This window comes from Melitaea cinxia, chromosome 21 (genome assembly GCF_905220565.1).
Source record: "Melitaea cinxia chromosome 21, ilMelCinx1.1, whole genome shotgun sequence".
In the NCBI taxonomy this organism is placed as follows: Eukaryota; Metazoa; Arthropoda; class Insecta; order Lepidoptera; family Nymphalidae; genus Melitaea; species Melitaea cinxia.
The window spans coordinates 2,434,417-2,446,714 of record NC_059414.1 but is presented as its reverse complement, the minus strand read 5'-3'; positions in this window follow the sequence as shown (position 1 = coordinate 2,446,714).

Sequence of the window (12,298 nt, the reverse complement as noted above, 5' to 3'; positions counted from 1 at the left end):
TGCACGCGTGGGAAGCCAGGGCGGGTCGCTAGTCTAAAATAAATCAGTTTTTTCTCGCTTATCTTTAACACAGTAAGTCTAAAGTAGTTAACATTTTATTAATACATATAATTAACAGCAATAAGTCTCCGTCTAGGATTTTCGATCCGATCGAGGAAATTAAGTAGTATTAAGAAAGTGTGCTTTGTGTAAAGATCATACGACTGAAGTACAAATTACAAAACGTAACTCTCTCTGTATCTTTACCAAATTATATCTCCCTCTCAACTTCCGTTCGCCTAGCCCGATCACACTTTTCGTAACGCTCTCGTCATGCATTGACCAGCTTACTCCCCAAGTCAGGCGCGCGTAAAGAAGTTTTACTACAAAATTAACATCTCACCAAAGATTGAAATAAAAGAAAGGCGTTACGATTCAAATGCATTTTATACATCTTACATCGCAGTTTATAAAAGGGCACAAAAGCGCTATTGTTATGTTAAAGTATAATTCCCTAGGCTCAAGTTGATCCGTTGGCGCAGTGAGATATCACGCAATGCTCAAAGGGCCCCGACGTTTATGTATGCTGGCCGTGTGTCGACTTTCAAAGAAAGCATACCGTTTTAATATTCCATTCTTTACAACTTAATTATTGCGTAAGAATAAAGAATGATCCTACGTAATGTGAGTTTATAATCGCATTTATTTGTATAGAGAGCACCCGTAATTCCGTTTGTATAAAATTTTACTTTTCCGTAAGTCGCTTTTGTATTCGAAGTCAATTGTTTTTATTATACCACTAGGATATCCGCCAAGTCGCAGCGGAGCAGCGTGGTGGGGTGAGGTGGGTGGGATATTACAGGCTGAAGCATCTCACTGCTGGGCATTGGCCTCTTTCTCCATGTAGGAGAAGGATCAGAACTTAATCCACCACGCTGCTCAAATGTAGGTCGGCGGATATATTTCCTACTATGAGTAACGATCGCTATCAAGGGTACATGATAACAACCGGGACCGACAGCTTAGCGTGCTCTCCGAGGCACGGTGGGCAGACCCACGAGGACTAACAACCAGACCGAGAATAAATATTTGTATAAGCCGTCGTGTCGGTGTTTAGGCGCCACCGATACGACACACGCATCATTACACGAGCGGTCGTAACTATATGTACATAAATCTATAATTAAGTTATTTTGTATTAAATTATCAAACTCTCAATAAAACCGAAACAAAATCATATATTAAGTTTTTATATAATCATTTTTATTCATAAAAATATTTCAAGTGTGACGTAATGCGATCTTGAACAATTTTTGTTAATGAAATTTTAATATTATTTACTGAACTTTAATTATTTTGTACATTTAATACGAGTATACACACACTAATACTTTCAAACTATTAAAAGTCTAATCATTGATAAAAATCGCGTAGTTATCGATCAATTAAAAAGTAATTTATTTTTTTAACGATTAACATTTTTTAATACCTCTTTTTTTTCATATATAAAAAATGTGATTTAAATTCTAAATGCATTTACCAAATGTCGAACAGTTTCTAATCTTATCGATAATTTTTATTAGTGTAACGTGCTTCGTATGTATTTTGTTCGTGCTAAAATATATAAATAAAAAACTAATACCTGTAGACGTAAGTAATTTACAATATTACATGATTGAAGCAGGAAATATCCGGCTTAAAATCTGGAGCTGCCCGACTGGGGAAGTATCTCGACCTTACAGAAGATCACAGCTCAATTATACTGTTCTCAAGCAGTTTTGTGTTCCTGTTGATGAGTAAGGTAACCAGAGCTCCTGGGGGATTTGAGGTTAGGTCGATACCACTGGCAACGTTTCTGGTGTTGCAGACGTCTATAAGCTACGGTAATCGCTTTCCATCAGGTGAGTCGTACGCTTGTTTGCCGACCTAGTTGTATAAAAATAAAGTCCAGCAGGTAGTTATTAAACATTTTTATTTTTAACCGACTTCAAAAAGGAGGAGGTTACTCAATTCGACCGTATATATATTTTTTATGTATGTTCGGGGTTTCGTCGTTTATAAACCGATTTTGATAATTCTTTTTTTGTTGGAAAGGAGATATCTCAAGTGTAGCATGATAAGCAAACCAGAATCTGATGATGGAATCCCAGAGAATTCCAAAAGCCTCGAAAATCGTAGTGAAGATTAGTGCGTTTGTTCATTTTTTTCGTCTATATTTACGTTGTATTACTTGTCGATGTAATTAAAGTCGGTTTTTTTTTCGTTTGCGAGCAAACACAATTATATATTAAAATATTGACACAGAATTTAGTTCTAGTAATACCTATAACTGAAGTTTTAGATAGTTACGCTTTCTTAGATTAAATTATGTTAGTACCACATTCATTCATTAGATCATTCATTCATACATACATTAATTCATACATTCTAGCATCAAGTAAGTCTAGCTTATACTATATTCGTGTCTTTAATGTGAATCGTGTAAGCAGATAGTTTCCAAACATTTTCTTTGATGTAAAATATTTAAAAGAACCTAGGTTCTAACAAATAATTTTATATGAAACCTTTTTATATAATTATACTCTTTCGAACAAAATTATGTCAATATAATATTTCGTTCTAGTCACAAGTAAATTTACGAGTAGTTTTTTGCATATTGAGTTCGGTTGCATGAGAGTCGGTCCCGGTTGTTATCATGTACACCTGATAGCGATCGTTGCTCACAGTAGGGAATATATCCGCCAACCCGCAGTGGAGCAGTGTGGTGGATTAAGCTCTGATCCTTCTCCATTGTAATATACTTCGTAACACGTTTAGATATATCTTTAGTATATTACGTTGGCTTCCTAAAAAAAAATCGTATAATATTTTTTAAATTGTATTTAATAAGAATCGTATATTACAATAGATTAAAAGAAATGTTTCCTGTTCGAAGTTATCGTGAAATTGTTGAATTGTTGTTGAATTTCGTCGTAGTCGCTACCTTGTCGTCCTTAGTGCCAATGCGATCAACATAACAGAACGACTTTGTTGGTGTGGTACAAGTGAAGAGATAGAGCGGGGAGGAACGTAACTATTATGTTATATTAGTACATAGCTATGGAATATATTTATTCTTTTATTTTTTAGTTAAAGTTTGTTATTATGTAAATGTATACGTATATAATAAAATTAATATTATGTTTTTGTCGGTTTGGTTATTATTTTTTTTATATTCGAATAATAAAAAAAAATTAAGTATAAAATAAAAATTATAAAGTTAATATCAAACAACTTTTTTTATATCGGTGTAGTGTTATTTGTGTGTCATTTACGATAAACAAAACTAAAATGCATAATTAAGAGATATCCAGAGTTTTTAACAAATTATAATATTAACTCTTAGAAAGTGAAAAATAATTATTGTATAATTTATTTTATTTCATTTTATTTATTTATTTTGGGAGGAACAACAGCTGAGAAATACAATGTACAAAATTATATAGAAATAAAAAGCTACCAATAGTTTCCCACTGGTAGTCATAGAATATTAAAAAGAAAACTTACGCTACGTATAAGCCGTAGTAACAAAAACACGTAGGTATAGATTATAAAATGTGGTTAGTGAAATGATATAAGCAAACAGAATGAGGAGCGAAATGGTTTTCGTCTTATAGAATTATGATAAAACAAATACAATTAGAAAAGCCTTTTTTCTGATAATTTAATATAGATAAATTTGTTACAGATAAAAAAGTCTATTACTAAATATTTTTATTTCAAAATTATATACATAATTACAATACAAAACTATGTCATAGCTCAAAATAAATTATCCATAACAAGCCAGTATATCACAAATAAAGACCATTACAAAATATCAATCAGTATCAAAGTCATAAGTTTATAACTCAGAGCCACAATTCTTAGAGAAGGCTACTAACCCACGCGTTCCTTGAATGCCAACACCCAGCTTACTGTACTTCACGGATAGCATCTATACGTACTAAAGAATATTTCCTTCCATATTTATCATATTTTGTAACACTAAGTGGCTGTTCCACGGTTCACAACGGTCGTGGATAACGCTTTTTGACAGTATCCAACAGATAATAAATAATTCGGAAATGTGAATCTAAAGGTTGTAGGTTGTAGTGAGGAGAAACAGGTCCTAATGGCATATTCTACTTCTTACTGTTAAGTCTATTCATAACTTATGTGCAGGATAAACTTAAGCCACAACCGGTAAACCTGCCCTAATATGTTTAGGTTATGTTACCTTAACGCTATATATATGGAATATTTACTATCCTAATAATTATTAAGGATAAAGAGCAAGGACTATTTAATTACGCGTTAATTGATTAAAAATAATTAAATAATATGGTGGTTGGAATGTTAATATAAATTTAAATTTTATATGTAATGGTTAAAAGGTAAATTTGTTTATAAATATAATATAATTTTGTATCTATAGATATATATTATATCGTAGATACAGGAGTAATAAATATAGAAAGGTTTCATTCTAGATTTTCAACATAGATAAAATTTCAATTTTAGTAAAGATATTTTCTTGTAAACTTTTTTTTAATTATCTTACTGCAGTTTCTATATGTACGTATATCATGGTTTAAATTTTTTTCTTGCTAAAAAGAAGTTCCGCAGTCCACGTTTACCAATCTGCAGTCCGAACTGTACTGTATTTTTTTTTAATTTTTTTTTTTTTATAATAAAGAATTATAATTCTTTATTTATTTATTTTTATTTTATTTATTATAGGACGCGTTGGCGCAACGGTCACAGCACTGGTTTGTTGTTGGCTGATGCTCTGGCGATTGCAGGTTCGATCCCCGCACATGACAAATATTTGTATAAAATTTTTATTGTAGGTAATATATCCGTCAACCCGTATTGGAGCAGTGTGGTGGATTAAGCTCTGATCCTTCTCCTACATGGAAAAAGAGGCCTATGCCCAGCAGTGGGATATTACAGGCTGAAGCGTTATTTATTATACATAATTCCATACATATTTTTATTAAACTGTTCATTTTTATTTGAAGAAAATGTAACATTTACATTGTAACAATATACAATATGCTTTCTATGTAACAAAATATTATGAAGCTATGAGAAGGTCCCAAAACTTAATTTAAAAAATGGTAACAGTTTAGTTAATGCATTTTATGATTGGTTACAGAAAATCATTTGTAAAAAAATCAATTATAATAATTCAATGCCTCTAACACTTCGTTAGTTAATTCCTAACTGCATTATGAATAAGATGTATACATACCGAGTATTATAATCCGTCTGACAGCAGTCATAATATTAGTACGTTCTGTCATAATTATTTATAGACTCTTTCGTCTGCACAAGCGATTGAGTTCATAGAATCAGGAATCCCTGTCAGCGTTCCGCTTAATGTAAGTTGATATGGTAATTAAATCGTTATTTATTACCAGTCTTTGTGTTTTAAATATTAATTTAATAATCTTAATAAACTTACTAAATATTTTATGTCCTCGTATTATTGTGTTTGCTCGCAAACGAAAAAAAAACCGACTTCAATTATAACGACCAGTAGTAACACAACGTAGGTAATAAAAACATTAGAAATTGTCAAGTAAATATTTATTATTAGAGAAGTCAAAAAGTTCTCGTTAAATCTCAATCAGATTTGAAGGACAAGCGCACATGACAAGCGCTATCTTTCAATTTAAAAAAAAGTTATTGAAATCGCCCAGTCGAAAGTTATAAGATAAAAATTCAGTCGAATTAAGAACCTCCTCGTTTTTTGAAATCGGTTAAAAAGTCATTATCACAGGAGTCGAATTTACAAATTAATTAAGCGAAAATAAATTTAAAAACTTCAAAAAATTTCATGGGATCTCTCATAACTGTTACAGATCTAAAGTGATTAGTTCGAACCGCCACACCTTTGTATAAGTGACAATATCTTTAGAAAACATAATTACATCAATATAATATAAAGAATATACTTTCCAACTAAAAAAAATATATTTAAATTCTGTCATATTTATCAAAATTTTTATTGCTTGTAAATCTCTAATAACATCTGCTACTAGGTAGTAAAATTGCAAAACTAATATAAAGCCTTGTAAAAAATACATAAAACAAGATTCAAGTTTAGATAACCATATAATTACATATAATACTCTGTTAACTATTATATAAAATACTATTAAATAGTTGGTCCATAATTATGAGAACCGAGCGTTTTGCATAACACAAAATTTAAATAATTTTCGCAAGCGTAACTAACGGACATGCGTCTATATCATGTAGTCACTATTTATTATATTACTATCTTTACTTTTATATACATTCTATCAAGTTAACTTAATGAAAATGAAAGTTTTAATCACAACATTTAATAAGTATAATGAATATATTAATTCAGATTTTAATACATAAATAACCTGCTGGTGCAGTTTGCAGTGAGCATGTTTTCTGTTTCGTTGGTTGTGGGTCCGATTCCCACATCAAATCAGAGTGTAAATATGTTTAGCGAATGAGCTATTTAACGGTTGAAGGAATGATAAGATCCAATTAAATAAGATACAATTCATACATATCAGAAAGTATATCCTTTAAGTTTCTATTTTACCAGTTCCGGATAAAGATTATCCTGCAAATAAGGTACGATTAGGACTTCTTTCGCCTCAATTAATAATCTACAACTTTTAGATTAAATTTTACGAATAGAAATATCTATTAAATATAATCGAGTTCGATGGTAAAAAAAAATATCAAATACTTTTATTTGTTGGATACCATCATCCGTCAAATAGTATTATCCACAAGTGGTGAAACCGGCCCTAAGAGTGTTTATTATACACCGACCAGTTAAAATTCATACATCATATAAGGTACGTACATAATATCGACATTCCAATTAAAAATAAACTTTTTGCGTGATACACACCAAGGTTGATAGTAAATTAATTAAAGCCTGAATAAAGATGGACGACATTAATCAACGCCTACATGAATGGTTTAAACTGATTCAACGTTTAAGGGACTGACTTAAGTTGTTTATGAATTTATGTTAATACTTTATTGCACATATAAAATTAAATTAAAGAAAATAACAAAGTTCTAACTTACAAAAGTGCAAAGGAGGTCTTATCCCTAATAGTCATCTCTTACAGACAACTCTTGTCAATAGAGAATATATTTTTAACACAAAGAATAAAGTATGAAAATTAATTATTATTTTTATAGAAAATTGGCAGCGATCTTTACTTAGGGTGGGAAAGAGTCCGCAAAACCATAATGACGAAGCTTGGTTGATCAAGATCGAATTATTTTTGGATATAGGAAATGAGACCTAGGGCATGATTATGAATGCATTTATTATAGTTATGTAATGTTTTAACAATTATACAAATATAATAATATAAAATATATGAATTTGACGTAGTCCTAAATAAGTAGTTATGAAAATAGTGGTTCAAAAACTTTTAAAAGAATTAAAATATTTTTATTATCTGTATAAATAAAAATTAATCACCAAAATGTGACTGTACTAAAATTGAATACCTAATTACTTTTTTGTCGTTATTGTCATAACAAGATTTAAAATAAAAAAATAAAATCGATATAATAATTTTAAAAAAATGCGGTTTGTTGGGACGGCTACTTATATTATTATACCTCGATGCAGCAGTAAATATTTAAATACATACTGACCCAAGCAAGGTTCGTCATGTAATTAAAAATCCATACACCGATTATTATATTATTATCGAATAAGTAAATAACCCATGATTCGAACACAAACCTTGACATTAATACACCAACGCCATGACAGACACCAATGATAATTTAAACCATATATGTGAATATTAAACAGAAATGGTACATGGCGAATTGTATAATTGATGTTAACTTCTTAAGAAACGATATCAGGCCCGTAGTATGAAATAATATAGGGAAGTTATGAAGTATGGAACTGACGCTTATGCTCAGTGACGCTGAGAGTGACGTTTTACAGGGTAAAAGATACATAGTCGCAAGGGAATCAAAACCTACAGGGTACTTCCCGTGAACTAAGAATCTTGAAATTTGGTACGAAGCTACGTCTTATAGCACAAATAAAGGATAAATTGAGAAAAGCATAACTTTTTAGTTTGATCATATAATAAAAATATTTTTAATAATTTTTGTTCGGAACCCTCGGTATGCGAGTCCGACTCGCACTTAGCCGTTTTTTTTTTAGCTGTATATGTAGGTACATAGGAATAATAATATACCACTATTTACTGTGATATGAATAGCAAATAAATAAATAAATAAATAAATAAATATTTACACAATACACACACGGTCGTCTGTTCCTAAAGTAAGCAACTTAATGCTTGTGTTATAGGTTACAGCCGACTGGTATATAGCTACATATATTTTTTTTTTTTTTTCGATAAACATACTTATAAATAATACATATATAAATAAATATTTATATTACACCCAGACTCGGGGTGGGAATCGAACCCACAACCCTCGGAGCAGAAAGCAGGGTCACTACAAACTGCGCCAACGGGCTAGTCAAAGTGTCGACTTGTGCTTTGATGTTAGTATTTTATTATTTTTATTGATTACTTGATTGATTTAGCTTGTAACCTCTCACTGCTGGGCATTTAACCCTCTTTCTCCATGTAGCAGAAGGGTTAGAGCTTAATCTACCACGCTACACCACTGCGGATGGCGAGTAATTACACTTTGATTTATTGAAGAGAACATTTACACTACACAGTATTTTATATTCCTGGTGTAAAAGTCTCTCGTAGGCTACTTTTCAGAAGTTTTACTTCGGCCGTGTATGAATTGCACACACACACACACACACACACAATTTTTATTTTAAATATTAGGACAATCATACGTACATTCGCGTGTCGAAGTTAACACACTTTTTATAAATTAAATATCACGTGTCCGTAACGACGAGAAGACAAATACCACTTCTGTTAGTATATATTCTAAGTCATTATATTATGTACACTTGTACATACCATGCACTATGTGTATTGATTATTGCCTCTATTAATTTCGTATTATTCAATTAGTTCCAACGTCGGTTCGTTTGTTTTTTATATCATAATAACAAAAAAATGAGGTACGTGTCGAACATTATTGATCTTTATTGAATTATTTATTGATGTGTTTTTTTTTGTATGAATGATTTTATGACTGGGTATCCTGTTGTTTATAGCATTATTTTGTATGTACTTACGTGTGAGGAGATTTAGTATAAATAGAGACGAAAAACTAAATATAAGGCTTTTGCTCAGAAGGACATAGATATATGATAATACATAATATATTTAAAGTAATTTTAATTAAACTATAAACTTTTTTTGGCTTGAATTTGCTTTTAAATCTTTATTAACAATTACCATTATGTAACTATTTAAAAAATTAATTACGGTCAACGTAAAGATACTAACATTACCACCGATTATTATAAAACAAGAAACTAAAATTTCTGGTATATATAAAATTATGTTCTCAGGATATAAATATAAAATGAGTTAATTGATATTAAAAAAACACGGAATTTTAAAATTGATGATTCTTATGCACTAAAGTTTAAGCCAAATATATTTGAACTTAAATAAATCATAAATAAATAAAATATTTACAATATACACACACGGTCATCTGTTCCTAAAGTAACAGCCGACTGGTATAGCTAGATATTTTTTTTTAAATAAACGTACATATAAATAATACATATATATATATAAATATGTATATTACACCCAGACTCGGGGTGTGAATCGAACCCACAACACCCGGAGCAGAAAGCAGAGTCACTACAAACTACGCACACGGGCTAGTCATTTGAACTTAAGCGGAGAAGTATAAATTTATTGTTTTATAGACGATTGATAATTTGAACCAAATATTTTTTTATTCATTATCTAGAAAGCAATTACAAGTATTAATTACTCTAAGAATACATTTCTTAAGTTGAAACAGATTACAATATAAAAGTGTCAAAGTAGGTGAATAGTTGGAATTTTATAACACTCGTATGTTTTAAACGACGTTTGATTAATCTTCTCGTTAAAATCTCAGCTCGATTACCTTATAAGGTGTTGATATAACAATTATCTTAGTCACGTAAGTATTGGATATTCATGTCCTTTGGAACACTTGGCATCCACACACACATACCACATTATAAATAGGTATTTAAATTAAATTCGTTTCTGCTTTTGCGTTTATTTTTGCGTTGTTTTTTCAGAAAAGAGGTTTGATTTGTCGTATATGTACTGTTCATATATTTATTATCTGTCATTAAATTTGTCACTTCTTTTTTTTTAATTTTAAGGGACGTTAGATCTAAAGAGGATTAGGATGAGAAATATATAATGCCAGAAGTGCCGAATCAAAAAAAATGTGAGACGTTTATTTATCCTCTAAAAAATTGTATATTTTCCAAACCTATACCGAATTCAAAACAAATAGGCACTTCAGATACGTGTGTAAAAACACAATAAAATTCTTCTTCGTAGATGTTTCAGGTTTTTTTTTTCATACAATTAGGTCAACGAAGAAGCGTACGGTTCACCGGATGGTAAGCGGTTACGTAGCCTATAGACGCCCTGCAACACAAGAAGCATCGGAAGCACGTTACCTAGAATAAGCTATGGTGAATTACTATGAAGTACAAAAAACAGGATCTCATTTGACATAAGGAAACTTACAACGTAGAAAAATCTGGTTATTAGACGCGGAGATAATCGCAAATAAACTTTCCATCTATAATTTTATACTTTAGCCATAACTTTTTCAAAAACAAATAATAACAAGAAAACTATGTATTTTTTCAAAAATCAAACAACAAAAAATCCCATAGCCATATGGCGCTGGGATTTTCTGTTTGATATATTCCGTCGTATACCCAACACTCAATGTCACTAACAGTACTATAATTGCCCACTACCGTGGCGTCAGGTTCCACTTTATTATACCACAGATCGATAGAATCAGGGTCGTACTGACAATGATTGAATGAACGCTATTTTATTTACAGATAATAATTATTGACGATGGGTATGTTTTGAAATCTTAAAAGTTTTGTTTCATGTTCTGTATTAAAGTTATTAAAATAATAAAAAAAAAAACATATCCGCCAGCCCGAGCTGTTGGAGCAGCGGCATGTATTAAGTTCCGATTCGTCTCCTACATGGACAAAGAGACCTATGCCCAGCAGTGGGATGTTATAGGTTGAATCGTATAAAGGTATAGGATTAAGTCATGAATAGAAAGAATATTAAACCCTTCCAGATTATTTGTAATAATTATAAATTATTATTATATACTCGTATGTTCTATCCATCACCCTTTAAAAGTCCACTGCTGGGCATAAGTTAATAACCTAATGTCTGCATTTCATCTGGTCCTATGCCTTCTGAATCCAGCAGCTTCCCACTGTCTTCTTCAGGTCGTCAGTCCACCTGATTGGATGGTGGCCTGAGCTCCTTTTGCCGAGACATGGTCGCCATTCGAGGACCTCTCTTCCCCATCGATTGGATGCCCCATCATATATGTTACACTGACGATTGACGTGGACACTGACGAAGGGACTAGTCCACAAGTTTAAAGTCGCTCAACGTACAATAAAACGGACTATGCTTGGAGTCGCTCACAAAGATAGGATTAGAAATGAAATTATACGCGAGTGAATGAAAGCCCACAGAATTGCAAGTTGTTTCGCGAATTGTGTCGTACAACCGATGGCCACTGGAACAAAGGTATCCTGGAGTGGAAGTCGTGTGTTGGCAAACGAGTATGAGACGTCCTCCGGCCCGCTGGACCGACGATCTACGTAAGTTTGCCGGTGTAGCCTGGATGAAGATTGAAAAAAACCGGGATGTTTGGCGCAAACGTGGGGAGGCCTGTGTCCAGCGTGGATTGCGATAGGCTGAAGTGAGTGAGTTAAAGTTTTCCGGATCAGCTAATTTCAATTTATAAAAATCACAAAATTCATTCAATTTATATAAAACTAATGACACTTTAAAAATATTCGTTGAATGCATATTCATCAAGTTAATCGCTACAGCACGATACCCTAGTCACAGAATTCGTGTGGCCTTTACGCAAGGCTCCCCAAATTTGGTGGGGTCGTCAGGTCCACTCACATGCCCTTATCTGTCGCACTTCCTATCCATGGTTATGAATAGTTTATTATGAGCGGAAGGTTTATTTTAACTACACTTCTGTCGTGTACTTTACACGTAATTCAACAGGGCCTGTCCTTTAGATTACTCTAATAGTGGTTATGTAAGGTTTTAAGTCAAATCAA